The following is a 15,650-nucleotide window of genomic DNA, read 5'->3' as shown; positions in this document are numbered from 1 at the left end:
CATCACTGTTGGTGGTTGCTCTGAACAAGACTGCATTGTCTCCCTGCCTATTGTGGACTTGCCTCCATAGACAGTCTTTGCGGGATCTCCCTCTTTAATCAGGAAATGTGTCCTTCCACCCAGGGCAAAAGGTGGATGAGGAAGGCAGAGCTAGCAAGAGTAGCCATACTCCAGAGAGTGAGGACTTGAGGAGGAAGTGATCATATTAGTATGATCACTAATTAGTATGATTAGTATTAGGGGGAAGTGATCATATTAGTAATAATGAGAGTTTAAATTTAGTATTGACTGAGTAGTTGGTATATATTATATACTTGCATAGGTTGTTTCCTTTAATCCTCTCAAAACACTGTATAGCGAGTATTCTCCCAATTTTCAGATAAAAAAAATTGAGGCTTCCTCTTTATTTTATCATAGGCAATAAGCCAGGTAGACCTCTGTTTCTATGATTTAACCCCAGGCAATGAGTCCAGAGTCTGAGAGTGTAAGTAAGATTTGGTGTTGTCCTCCATGAATCAGGATAGAAGTTGAAATGCAGAGTGGCTTTAGGAGCTCTTCTAATCTGTCTGGAATCAGGAAGCTGAATGCATCTATGTGAGAAGTTTCTTATGTTTTCTTCCTGACTAAATATTCACCATTTTTCAAGACTCTAGTTAGAGCTTCCTTCTCTACAGCTTCACTGATATCTCAGTTGGTAAAGAATCCGTCTGCAATTCAGGAGACCCCCGTTCAATTCCTGGGTCAGGGAATCTGCTGGAGAAGGGATAGGCTACCCACTCCAGTATTCTTGGGCTTACCTTGTGGTTCAGCTGGTAAAGAATCAACCGCAATGAAGGAGACCTGGGTTCGATCCCTGAGCTGGGAAGATCTCCTGGACAAGGGAAAGGCAACCTGCTGCAGTATTCTGGCCTGGAGAATTCCATGGGCTGTACAGTCCATGGGGTCGCAAAGAGTCAGACATGACTGAGCAACTTCTCTACAACTTGCTTCCTTGAAAGATTCTCTGAACTGTCCTTTCTATAATAATCACTTCACCCAAATTAGCTTAGGAACTCCTCATTACAAAGCCATTGCTGCTTCATAGCTCAAAAGTGGAGCTTAGAATCACCTAAGATCATATTTTTTGCAAGAAATGGAGTGTGGATTTGAAAACAGGAGACCTGACTCAAAGCCAGTGTGCTTTTTGTCTGTTTTGTAGTCTTTTCTCAAGTAAAGGTTATATGAGATGCCCTACCAATCAATCAAGTATTCTACATTTTTTCACTTTTCTTTGTAGAACCAGGAGATATTATTCTTGCTTTCAAATAACTTACAACCTAGTTGGCAACAACTTTTAAGTCTTCTTTGTGTAAAGATTTGGGATTTGGGAGAAATTATAGCAGGAAGCATAATAGCTACTGACGGTTTTGGGGGAAAGTACTTTGTCATCACCCGCTCCCTTATGCTACATGTCTTGTCTCCCCAATTTATTATTCTGTTATTGTTATTCTTTTGTTTAGATTCTTTGATTTATATTGCTATAGAAGATCAAAGCAAAAGTTACCTCATGCTGAAAGTGAGAAAAATCATATTTTTCTTGATTAGTGCCTCAGGCAGTATTTTGTTTGCTTTGTGTGTGCTTGGTTGCTCAGCTGTGTCCCACTCTTTGCAAGCCCATGAACTGTAGCCCACCAGGCTCCTCTGGCCATGGGATTCTCCAGGCAAGGTTGCTGGAGTGGGTGCCATTCCCTTCTCCAGAGGATCTTCTCGACCCAGGGATCGAACCCAGGTCTCCTGCATTGCAGCAGATTCTTTATCATATGAGCTACAGGGAACTTCCTTTGTTTGCTTTAAATCAAATCAAGTATGATTTCTAGACCCTACTGCTTTCAGTTCAGTTCACTTCAGTCGCTCAGTCATGTCCGACTCTTCACGACCCCATGAATCACAGCACACCAGGCCTCCCTGTCCATCACCAACTCCCAGAGTTCACTCAGACTCACGTCCATCGAGTCAGTGATGCCATCCAGCCATCTCATCCTCTGTCGTCCCCTTCTCCTTTTGCCCCTAATCCCTCCAGCATCAGAGTCTTTTCCAATGAGTCAACTCTTCACATGAGGTGGCCAAAGTACTGGAGTTTCCGCTTTAGCATCATTCCTTCCAAAGAAATCCCAGGGCTGATCTCCTTCAGAATGGACTGGTTGGATCTCCTTGCAGTCCAAGGGACTCTCAAGAGTCTTCTCCAACACCACAGTTCAAAAGCATCAATTCTTCAGCGCTCAGCCTTCTTCACAGTCCAACTCTCACATCCATACATGACCACTGGAAAAACCATAGCCTTGACTAGAGGAACCTTTGTTGGTAATGTCTCTGCTTTTGAGTATGCTATCTAGGTTGGTCATAACTTTCCTTCCAAAGAGTAAGCGTCTTTTAATTTCATGGCTGCAGTCACCATCTGCAGTGATTTTGGAGCCCCCAAAAATAAAGTCTGACACTGTTTCCACTGTTTCCCCATCTATTTGCCATGAAGTGATGGGACCGGATGCCATGATCTTCGTTTTCTGAATGTTGACCTTTAAGCCCACTTTTTAGAGTAGTGAAAAATTTGGTCTTGATATTTACCAGGCTCTTTCTCCTTTACAAAGTAACATCCTGCATGGGAGGCTTCCTCATCCGGAAAATGGGAAGCGGATGGGAGGAGAAGGATTTGAAGGACTTCTGACTCTTGCAGAAATCCAACAGAAACCCTGTAAGATGTGAACTTGAAAAATAAAAGGAAATTTTAAAAAGACAGAGAGATTGTAGGAGTATATACATTTCTGGATCTTGGCTCTGGGTAGAAGTGGGAGAAATGTTTCTCCTAAGGATCTTTTACCACAAACCCACACTCTGCCAGATTGGAGCCTGAAAAAACCACAAGGTGAAATGTAGTTTAAAAGGTCTCAGATGACAGTACCCTCAGACATCTGGCAGAAACAATGGAAATACTATTTGAAAGACTAGGCTTTAAAGAATTCAAAAGAATTACCGTGGATAAATTGTTCTAAGGAACATGTGCCAATAATGAAAAATGACTAAACATATGAGTGAATAAGCCACCATAATTGAAAGTCAATGGAAATAACAAGCTATGGAATCTGACCCACAAAGACTATAGATGTTGGAATTATCTGACATGTCTGATAAATTATATTATTTAATATGCTTAAAAATAGAAAAGAGTATTGACAATTTCAGTAATGCAAAATGTGAAAACAGTGAACATAAATGCCTATTGGAGTCCCACAACTGCTAACAGAGGCAACTGGGGAGAGACAGTTTTCTAAAACTCATGAAAGATATCAATTTCAGATTCAGAAAGTCCAATGGACTTTGAAGTGAAACTGTAAAATACCAAAGAACAAAGTGGAAACCTTAAAACTATCCAGAAAGAAAGGACAGGTTAAGTGCAAAGACACAACCATTAAAATGACAACGTCTTTAAAGCAATAGTAGACATCAGAAGACAGAGAAATAATATCTTCAATATGCTGAAAGAAAGTCATTGCCACTCTAGAATTCCGCAACCTGCAAAACTATGTTTCAAAAATTATGAGTGCGTACAAATATTTTCAGGGAAACAAAAAAATATGTGTGCCACCAACAGATGGTCTCTCACTAAAAGAGGTCCTGAAAGATTTCTTCCTGAGAGAATGAAAATAATCTCAGAAGGAAGGTCTGTGGTGTCAGATGTAATTGCTAGTAAATAAAATATAAACATTTCAGAAAATCTAAAAGAACCTTGATGAATAAAGTAATGAAAATGTTTAATCCATTGGGTTAAAAAAATATAATGAAAATGCTGCACAGTAGTATTTAAATCAAGAAGGAGTTAGCAATTTAAACTTTTGCAAAATGATTCAAAGAAGGGAGAATTATAATGGCACTATAAATAATATTTTCCTCTGAGTAAGTAGCAGACCTGATGCATCATTCACCCTGATTTAAGTATGTGATTTGTATAAAAAGGAAAATGCTCCTATAGCCTCAATTATCCATCAGAATCAGTAAATTAACATCAGTACCCTACAATTCTAATCCTCAAACCTATTCAGATCTTGCCAGTTGTCCTAATAATATCCTTTATAGTGAAATGATTCTGTTCAGAATCATGGGTTGCATTTAGTTGTTAGGTCTCAATCATTTCGTCCCCAACTTTCATGACCTTGATATTTAAAAATTATAGACAAGTGATTTTAAAGAGTGTCCCCCATTTGGATTTGTCTGATGTTTCCTTAGCATCCCATCTAAGTTAATGCAGCTTTGGCAAAAATAGCATAGAAGCGATGCTGTGCTCTCACTGTGCTCTGTCCTGTGGCTGTCCTTTTCTAGAGATGCTAAATCTGATCATTTGATTAAAGTGATATCTGCCAAGCTTGTGGGCTTCCCAGGTGGCTCAGTGGTAAAGAATCTGCCTGCCAATTCAGGAGACATGGGCTTGATCCCTGGGTCAGGAAGATCCCCTGTAGGAGGAAATGGCAATCCACTCAAGTATTCTTGCCTAGAGAATCCAATGGACAGTGGAGCCATGGGGTCACAAAAAGTCAGACACAACTGAACATGCCAAGCTTGTGGAAATCTACTTTTGTTTCCTTTGGTGATTAATAAGTACCTGATGGAACGTGTAATAAAACTATTAAATAGCAGATTCCTCATCAAATTTTCAGTGTATTTATTTATTTATGTCCTATGGACCCAGGCTTATTTTATTAAATTTTTATTAAATTTCATTAAATCCATGATGTTCACTATTTATTTTGATGTTCAGATTGTCCTCAATTTTATCAAGGAGAGCCCCTTGAAACTGACTTCTGTGCTGTTTTGAAATGTACCCAGCATTCTTGAACATTTCCTTACTTTACGGCACAAAAAGATGTTCCAGGCTCACTGGCTTCTCTTTTTTTGTAGCCCCTACATAAAGACCTTCCTCCCCCGGCTCTGGCTCTGACATCCTATGCAGAGCCCCTGTCCTGGTGGGAAAACCTCTTTAACAGCTAGGATTTTACCACCCTTGCAGGCTGCTTTCCCATATCAATGAATACCCGCTTCACTCTCTCAGATTTCAACACCTTGAAGGTAATAGATTTCAACTACCTACCTTGGTGAGTAGGTAAAAAGCCTGTCTTTGCCTACCCAACACCTCTGTCTTCTACATAGATATCTCTTTTCCCTGTTTAGGTTACCTTCCAGAGGGTACACCCAACCCACCCACTCAAGTTCCAATACCCCTTAACAAACTGCCCCTGCATAAGTCAACCATACTCACTCCAAGCAGACCGTAAGATGTTCTAGCAAACCCTCCTACAGGGACACTCTCTTTCCAACCTGGGCCTTCACAGCACATGGGCCCACCCCTGCACACCCTTGGAGATACTGTCTTTATTCCCTAGAGCTCTGCAGCTTCCAGTCCAGTGAAACATCTATCTTGTTATGGCCACCTTACAGATTTAGGACCAAATGGCTTAAGAAGGGAAGGGAAAGGGAAGGCAAGAAAAAAAAGAGGAAGCAGGAAGTAAAGAGGAGAGAAGGAGAGAGAAGAGGAGGGAAAATAGAAAAAGAAGTGGACATAAAAAAAAAAAGAAGTGGAAAAAGAAGAACTTTATTTTATTTTTAAATCTTGTTAAACCAAAAATGCATGTTAAATGTTCCAGGGTAATCCCTAAAAGGATAGAGATAGAATATTTAACATCCAAACTAGCAGAAAGGGGAAAAAATGGAATGAAGGAAAGGGGAAACATTAACTCAATGTAAGAAAGGGCAAAAAAGGAAAAAAAACAAGAAATAAATTTTTTTAAAGTGGGGGGCGGCAAATAGAAAGTACTAAGTAAGATGGTAGCTGCTGCTGCTGCTGCTAAGATGGTAGAATTTAATCTAAATGTATTAGTGATCAAAGTCAATTTTAAAAGGAACTAAATTCTGTAGTTTAAAAAAGATAAATGATCAGATTGGACTCAAAAACAGACTCCATCTATGCAGTTCACAGGAACCACACCTAGACCTTTGGGATAAGGTTTGAAAATGTCCCAAACTGTTTCGCTCAGAATCCTGGCCTCACTCTCCTGCTCTGGGGAAACAAGAGGTATCAGGTCCAGGGAGGTAAGGAGAGCTCTTCTCAGGATAGGGGCCTTGCATGAGACAACAGAGCCAGAGCAGGCTAAGGAAGATCTCCTTGGAGGGCAGCAGCAAAGAGTGAGATGAGTCTGGAACATCTTTGGTGTCATAAATCAAGGCAGTGCTCAAAGAATACTGGGAGCATGTCAAAAAGATACAGAAGCCAGTGTAAAGGGACTCCCATTCGTCAAATCAAAGTGATACAGCTGTCTTCCCCAGGCTTGCTGGGTTTTGTCCATGTTTGGTCAATGAGAAGCTGAGTTTGGACAGACAGTGAAAGTCAGTCCCAGAGGCTTCTTCCCTACTGTCTCCTTAAGACAGTCTCTAGCAGTGAGGGTTTCTCCTCTGTTGCTGCAGCCCCCTCTCGGTCCCTGTTGTTCCCTTTTTGCTCAGTGGCCATGACTTCTGGGCTCTGATACCATTTTATCCCCCCGTGGCTTCCCAACCCTGTGTGTGGTAGCAGCTTCTTGCTGTTGCTGATCTCCAAGCTGTCTCATCATCTCTTTTGGGTTTTTCCAATTTTCTATTATGTTTATAACTCTTTTCCTGAACTAAAGTCCCTCTGTTCAGATATTTAAGGAGGTTTCTGTTTTCCTAATCAAACCATGACTGATACTTTAAAGCAAAAAGCAACAGTGAGATGGAGAATATAACATAATTCTAAATTGTATGTGCTTAATAACCAATCAAATATATGTAGTAAATACCAACAAAACTGAAAAGAGAAATCAACAAATCACCATCAGACTAGGAGATACTTAGCACATTTCTCCCAATAAGTGATAGCTCATGCTCTCAAGAAATAAAATATGAAAGATTTGTACAATATAATTAAGAAACTAGCAGACATTATGGAACACCATACCAATAACTAGAGAACACACATTTTTTCCAAGCACACCTAGGCACCAGAGCACATTTAGGCCATAAAGAAGGGCTTATAAAATATCAGAGTATCTTACAGACCACATTCCTAACCATGCCAATACACTTCCGATCAATGACAAAAAGATAATTAAAATAACCTTATACATTGTGGGAGTAGGCATGGGTAAGAGACATTACAATGGAAGTTTAAAAATACAACTGAAAATAATGGAAAGAGTAAAATAATATTTAGAGGGAAATTTAATACCTTATAAATGTCTATATAAGAACACAAGGCTAAAAACTAAGACCTTTGAATTAGAACAGGAAAAACCCCAAGAAAGTAGAGGGGAAAATGTTAAAAATAAGAGCAGATATTAAAAATAAAAGTTTAATAAATTTGACTACATTAAAATCAACAAATTATGTGCATCAAACATACCATACAATGGAAAAAAAAAAAAACACATGCTGAAAATAGCATTTGTAGCAGTTATTAGCAGAATAAGGTCAGTACTCAGAACACAAAGAATTCCTCCCAATCATTAAAACTACACAAGTAAAAATAGGAACAGAAATAAACAGTTTACAGACAAGGAAACTTGCATTTGAGTAAACATATAAAATGATTTTCCATTTTATTAACAATCAACTAATGCTAAATTAGTGCTAATTAATCAATCAATGCTAAATCAACTAATACTAAATTTTCCATTTTAACAATCAACTAATGCTAAATTAAATCCACAGTAAATTTCCATATGACATCCAGGATGGCACACTTTACATGTGACAATCCCGTGTTTTGGTGAGACTGCGGAGTAACGGGAATTCATGAACAGCTGATAGCAGTGTCCAATGAGACAACTATTTTGGTGAATAATTTGGCATTGCTTAATAAATGTGGACATGCAAGTACCATATAAGCAATCAAATGTTTTCTAAGCATTTCCTAAATTACCTGATGTACATAGGCACCAATAGAATTGGTACAAGACTGTCCACTGAACAGACAAACACTGTTGTTCTTTTTTAATAGACAACTTTTTAGAGCAGTTTGAAGCTCACAAAAAAATTGAATAAAAGCAAAGAGTTCTTATATGCTTCCTGTGTGTGCCTGTGTGCTCAGTCGCATCCAGCTCTTTGCGACCCCATGGACTAAAGCCTGCCAGATTCCTCTGTCCATAGGATTCTCGAGGCAAGAATACTGGAGTGGGTTGCCATGCCCTCCTCCAGGGGATCTTCCTGACCCAAGGATCAAAACCATGTTTCTTAGGTCTCCTTGATTGGCAGGTGGATTCTTTACCATTGAGTCACCTGGAGTTCCTGCCCACATACAAACACACACACACACACCCTCCCCCACTATCAACATCCCGCAACACAAGGCTGCATGTTTCAATCTATGAACTTACATTAACACATCATTATCACCAAAAGCCCATGGTTTCTAGTAGGGCTCACTTTTGCTGTACATTCTCTGGATTTGGACAAATGTATAATATCTTGTACCCACCATTGTAGTATCAACATGGAGTATTCTCACTGCTCTTAAAATCCCCTGTGCTTTGCCTATTTATTCATTCCTCTCCTGGCAACCATTGATCTTTTCACTGTTACCATAGTTTTGCCTTTTCAAGAATGCCATAATAGGTGGAATCATATGTTGTTCGGTCGCTAAGTCGTGTCTAACTCTTTGCAACCCCATGGACTGCAGCATGCCAGCCTTTACTGGCCTTCACTATCTCCCAGAGTTTGCTCAAATCCATGTCCATTGAGTTGATGATGCTATCTAACCATTGCATCCTCTGCTGCCCTCCTCTCCTTTTGCCTTCAATCTTTCCCAGCATCAGGGTCTTTTCCAATGAGTTGGCTCTTCACATCAGGTGGCCAAAGTATTGGAGCTTCAGCTTCAGCATCAGTCCTTCCAGTGTAAGGAATGACTGGTTTGAGAACCCCATGAACAATATGATAAAGGAATCATAAAATATTTTTGTAGATTGATCTCTTCCACTTAGTAATACACATTTAAGTTTCTCCATGTCTTTTAATGGCATAGTATTCTCAAAATATCCTTTCAGTGTTAAATAATATTCCACTGTCTGGATGTACTACAGTTTATTTATCTATTCACCTACACATCTTGGTTGCTTCCAAGTTTTGGCAATTATGAATAAAGTTGATACTAATATCTGTGGGCTGCTTTGTGTGCACATATATTTTCAACTTATGTGGATAAATACCAAGGTGTGTGATTGCTGGGTGGTATGGTCAGAGTACCTTTGCGTGCATGCTAAGTTGCTTTAGTCACTTCCGACTCTTTGGGATCCTATGAACGGTAGCCCACCGGGACGCCAGCACTCTGTCCATGGAATTCTCCAGGCAAGCACACTGAAGTGGGTTGCCATGTCCTCCTCCAGAGTACCTTTACTTTTGTAATAAACTGCCAAATTATCTTTCAAAAGGTCCATGCCATTTTGTATTCCCATAAGTAATGAACGAGAGGGCCTGTTGTGCCACATCCTTCTTAGCTTTGGGTATCACCAGTGTTCTGGAATTGGGGCATTCTAATATGCATGTAGTAGTATCTCTGTTGGAGAAGGCAATGGCACCCCACTCCAGTAGTCTTGCCTAGAAAATCCCATGGTCGGAGGAGCCCTGTAGGCTGCAGTCCCTGGGGTCACTGAGAGTCAGACACAACTGAGCGGCTTTGCTTTCACTTTTTACTTTCATGCATTGGAGAAGGAAGTGGCAACCCACTCCAGTGTTCTTGCCTGGAGAATCCCAGGGACGGGGGAGCCTGGTGGGCTGCCGTCTATGGGGTCGCACAGAGTCGGACACGACTGAAGCGACTCAGCAGCAGCAGTATCTCTGTGGCTTCTCAGGTGGCACTAGTGGTAAAGAATCTGCCTGCCAGTGCAGGAGACGCAGGAGACATAGGTTCAATCCCTGAGTCAGAAAGATCTCTTGGAGTAGGAAATGGCAACACACTCAGTATTCTTGCCTGGAAAATTTCATGGACAGAAGAGCCTGGTCAACAACAGTCCATGGGGGTCGCAAAGAACTGGACATGACTGAGCAACTAAGCACACACACATACACACAGAGTATCTTATTCTTGTTCTCATTTGCATTTCCCTCATGTTATGATGCGGAGCATCATTCCACATGCTTATTTGCTGTCTGTGTACCTTCTTTGGTTAGGTGTCTGTTAAAGTCTTTGCCCCATTTTTATTTAGGTTGTTAATTTTCCTCTTACTGAGTTATAGAGTTCTTTGTATATTTTGAATAAGCATCCTTTATCTTATTGCATTAGCTAGTATTTCCAGTATGTATTTGAAAAGCAGTGGTGAAAAGAAAGACCCTTGCTTTGTTTCTAATCTTAGTGGGAAATCTTTAAGTTTCTCATTATTAAGAAAAATTTAACTGTAGGTTTGCTTTTTAAAAAAAATAGCTGTAGGTTTTTTGTACATGTTCTTTACATCGATGCAAGTTGAGGCAACTCCCTTCTATTTCTAGTTTGCTGAAAGTTTTTTCATGAATGTATGTTGGGTTTTGTCAAATGTTTTTTCTTTATCTATTGATATGATCATGTGACTTTTTTTCTTCTTTAGTCTGTTGATGTCATGTATTACATTAATTGATTTTCTAATATTTAACCAGTCTTGCACAGCTGGTATAAATCATACTTGGCTGTGGCATATAAGGTTTTATACATTTTGGATTTGACTTGTTAATATTTTGTTGAGAATTTTTATATCTATGTTCATGAGAAATATCTGGTTTTCTTTTTTTCTACTGTCTTTGTCTTCTTTTGTTATTAAGCCAAATACTGGAAATGCTGACTTCATAGAATAAGTTAGGCAAGAAGCTTCTATATTCTGGAAGAGATTATAGATAATTGGTATAATTGTTTCCTTGAATGTTTGATAGCATTCATCAGCAAATCCATCTGGGCCTGATGCTTTCTGTTTTGAAAGGTTATTAATAATTGATTCAATTTATTTAATAGGTATAGGCCTATTCAGATTGTGTATTTCATCTTGTGTGAATTTTAGCAAATTGTGGCTTTCTTGGACTCTGTCCATTTCATCTAGGTTATCAAGTTTGTGGGCACAACACTATTAATTTTTTAAAATGTAAACAACCTGTATGTCCATCAACATTAGAATAAATTATAGTCTAATCATCTATGTAATACTATACAGCAATGAGCGTGTATGACTCACAGACTGTTTTGCAATGTTTTTTTCATTATCACGTCCCTAAAAAGTATTTTCAGACATTTTTTTCTAATAACCCCCATAAAATGTTAACACTACTGGCAAACTCTATGTATGTACTCTATGTATATATTTGTGTTATACATTAAAGAGTAAAAGTTTTATGTCCTCCAAGAACCAATTTTCACCCCATTAAAAATGCAACATGTATTCATCAAGATTGATAAATCCTAGAAACACATGTAGTTCTCTTTACATTCAGTTCAAAACAGACAACACCCAACAATATGTTGTTTAAAGATACATACATGTGGAATAAAATTAGACAGAAGAGCAAAATTTTGACAAATATAAAATTTCTTTAGTATAACCTTTGCCGTGTATGGATGTGAGAGTTGGACTGTGAAGAAGGCTGAGCGCCGAAGAATTGATGCTTTTGAACTGTGGTGTTGGAGAAGACTCTTGAGAGTCCCTTGGACTGCAAGGAGATCCAACCAGTCCATTCTGAAGGAGATCAGCCCTGGGATTTCTTTGGAAGGAATGATGCTAAAGTGGAAACTCCAGTACTTTGGCCACCTCATGCGAAGAGTTGACTCATTGGAAAAGACTCTGATGCTGGGAGGGATTGGGGGCAGGAGGAGAAGGGGACAACAGAGGATGAGATGGCTGGATGGCAATACTGACTCGATGGACGTGAGTCTGAGTGAACTCTGGGAGTTGGTGATGGACAGGGAGGCCTGGCATGCTTCGATTCATGAGGTCGCAAGGAGTCGGACACGACTGAGCGACTGATCTGATCTGATCTGATCTGCCGTGTAAGTAGACAGAGGGATGGGTAAGTCATAAAAGAAGTTTTAAATTATTGGCAACATTCTTTTATTGAAGTTGTTTGGTTGGTACATCAGTTCAGTTCAGTTCAGTTGCTCAGTTGTGTCTGACTCACATACATGTTTTAAAAATTATTACTATTTAAAATGTACATATATGCTACCTGCATTCTTTTACTATCAGATAATTACAACACAATGTAATAAGTGTAACCACAGAAGTAGATTTAAGTAAACGGCAAGAAATTCGGTGAGGCGTCAGAGAGAAGAAGGATAGGAGGGGACACAGGAGACTACAGGTAGAAGCAGAGAAGGGCATTATGTGCAGAGGGTTCAGATAATATGAAATTCTTGCACTTCGGAAGAATGATGTAACATTCAATATGATTCAGGGCACCGAGTGTGGGGGATATGTGAGCTATTGATTCTTGATAAACGCAAAAGGATTAAAACAACAACAACAACAAAACATCATTTCTGTAAGTTTATTCTTGGTAAGTTTGATCTCATGCCTAAAGCAGAATAAAGTTGTCTGAAGTTTTCTTTTAAATAAAACTACTGCCCTGCCTTAGAGCTTAGAGTTCTAATCCCTGACTAAACAAGCTGAGAGCTCTGCCCTACCATCTGCATCCACTCAGCCTTCCTCCCATTTGGCCTGGCAAAATTGTTTTTTTCTCAAAGTTCAAGATTTTTAATCCCTCTGGGCGAAGCTTCACTAATTAAAGCCCAAACAACCTTAAAAGCAAATGAGCATTTGGGGCCATTGGGCACCATTCCATGGCTCTGGATCCATTGTTTTTGTTTCTTAATACTCAAAAAGACCTCTTTGTTTAATTCTGAGCTTCCATAAGTGCCTTTTTCTCACTTTGAGTCTCTTCCCTCCCTTCTGCCTTGAGTTTAGCGTCTCACAATCAGTCTAACAAAATTCCACCTAAAAGAACCTCATCTTTTTTGATCTGATTCTCTGTAAATACTCTCTACATATGCCATTCCTTCATGTCAGTAGCCACTTGTAGTTTCTTCTTGTAATTTCCAAGAAAGAAAATGGAGGTGCAGAGTGTATGCTAAGTGCAAACGCAATGCATTTCTGATAAAAGAAAAAGAGATTTGGGAAGTAAGCGCACTCTGCATGGGAATATTGCAAGGAAGTCATCATTCATGGGTGTGAGCCTTCTTTCCCCTCCAGTTTCCGCTGTCATGTCTGAGACACAAAAGCAGAAGCAGGAGAAAAAAAAAGGAGGCTGTTTCTATGCTGGCAAAGTTGATAATGGATCATCAGTAAAATATAAGCTTTTGACACTTGCTTCGTGGATTGGTAGCGAAAAAAGAAAAGAATGTTAGAGACAACACATCCTGGGATCACTTGATTTCTTTAAGGATTAAAAGCATTGCATTTTGATCATGCCTGTCTCCTTTTTCTCTGTGAGAAGTCTTAACTTTTTTACCTTTGATGGATAGCACTTTCATTCAAAGATTTTTTTTTTTCCATTGTTGTAAGTTAAATAGCTTCTTAAAGGTAATTGCAATGCCTGGTGCTTAGCAAATCAATAAGGACAAAAAGTGTCCATCATGCGGATTTTTGTCTTCCTAAGAACATAAGCACTGTGCATTACACAAATTCACCAAGTTCAAAACAGTGTAATAGTTTTGTCTCTCTTTTCTACCATGATCAGATAAAATCAAAGCCTCCCTAAGGATTGCTCCACCATTTTCTCCTTTTAGATCTAGGTATTAGTCGTGCCTTTGAAAGCAACTGATAGGCTTCTACTTAATAAAACGGTATCTTCCTCTCCCCGATTCTAAACATCCTTAAACTCACTCTCCTCTGATGTGCAGGAGGCTTCTGTGGTGTTAATACTTTCTCCCCACACTTGGGGAAGCAGTTATCGCTACTTGGGTGTCCTGTTTGTTGTTGTTCAGTCACTAAGTTATGTCCGACTCTTGATGACCCCATGGATGCAGCATGCAAGGCTTCCCTTCCTTCACTATTTCCTGGAGTTCGCTCAAATTCATGTCCATTGAGTTGGTGATGCTATCTAGTCATCTCATTCTCTGCTCCCTCTTCTCTTTTTGCCTTCAACCTGCCCTAGCATCAGGGTCGTTTCCAAAAGGTCAGCTCTTCGAATCAGGTGGGCAAAGTACTGAAAGTTCAGCTTAAGTATCAGTCCTTCCAATGAGTATTCGGGGTTGATTTCTTTTACAATTAACTGGTTTGATCTCCTTGCAATCCAAGGGACTCTCAAGAGTCTTCTCCAGCACCAAAGTTTGAAAGTATCAATCCTTTGGTTCTCAGCCTTCTTTATGGTCCAGCTCTTACATCTGTACATGACTACCGGAAAAAACATAGCTTTGACTATATGGACCTTTGTAGGCAAAGTGATAGCTTTGCTTTTTAATATGCCATCTAGGTGGGCTTCACTGGTGGCTCAGATGGTAAAGAATCTGCTTTCTACACGGGAGACTGCGGTTCCATCCCTGGGTTTGGAAGATCTCCTGGAGGAGGGCATGGCAACCACTCTAGTATTCTTGCCTGGAGAATCCCCATGAACAGAGGACCCTGGTGGGCTGCAGTCCATGGGGTCTCAAAGAGTCAGATACAACTGAGTGAAAAAGCACAGCACAGCACACGTGCAGTCTACGTGGGTCATAGCTTTCCTTCCAAAGAGCAAGCATCTTCTAACATCATGGCTGCAGTCACTGTCTGTAGTGATTTTGGAGCCCAAAAAATAAAACCTGCCACTGTTCCCACTTTTCCTCTTCTATTTGCGTGAAGTGATGGGACTGGAGGCCAATGATCTTAGTTTTTTTTAACATTGAGTTTTAAGCCAGCTTTTTCAGTCTCCTGTTTCACCCTCATCAAGTGAAATTCCTATCAAGTGAAGTTTCTCTTCACTTTTAACCATTAGAGTGGTATCATTTGCATGTCTGAGGTTGTTGATATTTCTCCTAGCAATCTTGATTCCAGCTTGTGAGTCATCCAGGCCAGCATTTCACATGGCGTACTCTGCATAGAAGTGAAATAAACAGGATGACAATATACAACCTTGTCCTCAGTTCAGTTCAGTCGCTCAGTTGTGTCCGACTTTGTGACCCCATGAATCGCAGCATGCCAGGCCTCCCTGTCCATCACCAACTCCCGGAGTTCACCCAGACTCACGTCCATCGAGTCAGTGATGCCATCCAGCCATCTCATCCTCTGTCCGTCCCCTTCTCCTCTTGCCCCCAATCCCTCCCAGCATCAGAGTATTTTCCAATGAGTCAACTCTTCGCATGAGGTGGCCAAAGTACTGGAGTTTCCACTTTAGCATCATTCCTTCCAAAGAAAGCCCAGGGCTGATCTCCTTCAGAATGGACTGGTTGGATCTCCTTGCAGTCCAAGGGACTCTCAAGAGTCTTCTCCAACACCAGACTTCAAAAGCATCAATTCTTCGGCACTCAGCCTTCTTCACAGTCCAACTCTCACATCCATACATGACCACTGGAAAAACCATAGCCTTGACTAGACGGACCTTTGTAGGCAAAGTAATGTCTCTGCTTTTGAATATGCTATCTAGGTTGGACATAACTTTCCTTCCAAGGAGTAAGCGTCTTTTAATTTCATGGC

Source organism: Bison bison, unplaced genomic scaffold, assembly GCF_000754665.1.
Source record: "Bison bison bison isolate TAMUID 2011002044 unplaced genomic scaffold, Bison_UMD1.0 scf7180017864531, whole genome shotgun sequence".
In the NCBI taxonomy this organism is placed as follows: domain Eukaryota; kingdom Metazoa; phylum Chordata; class Mammalia; order Artiodactyla; family Bovidae; genus Bison; species Bison bison.
Note: the sequence above shows the minus strand (reverse complement) of the source record.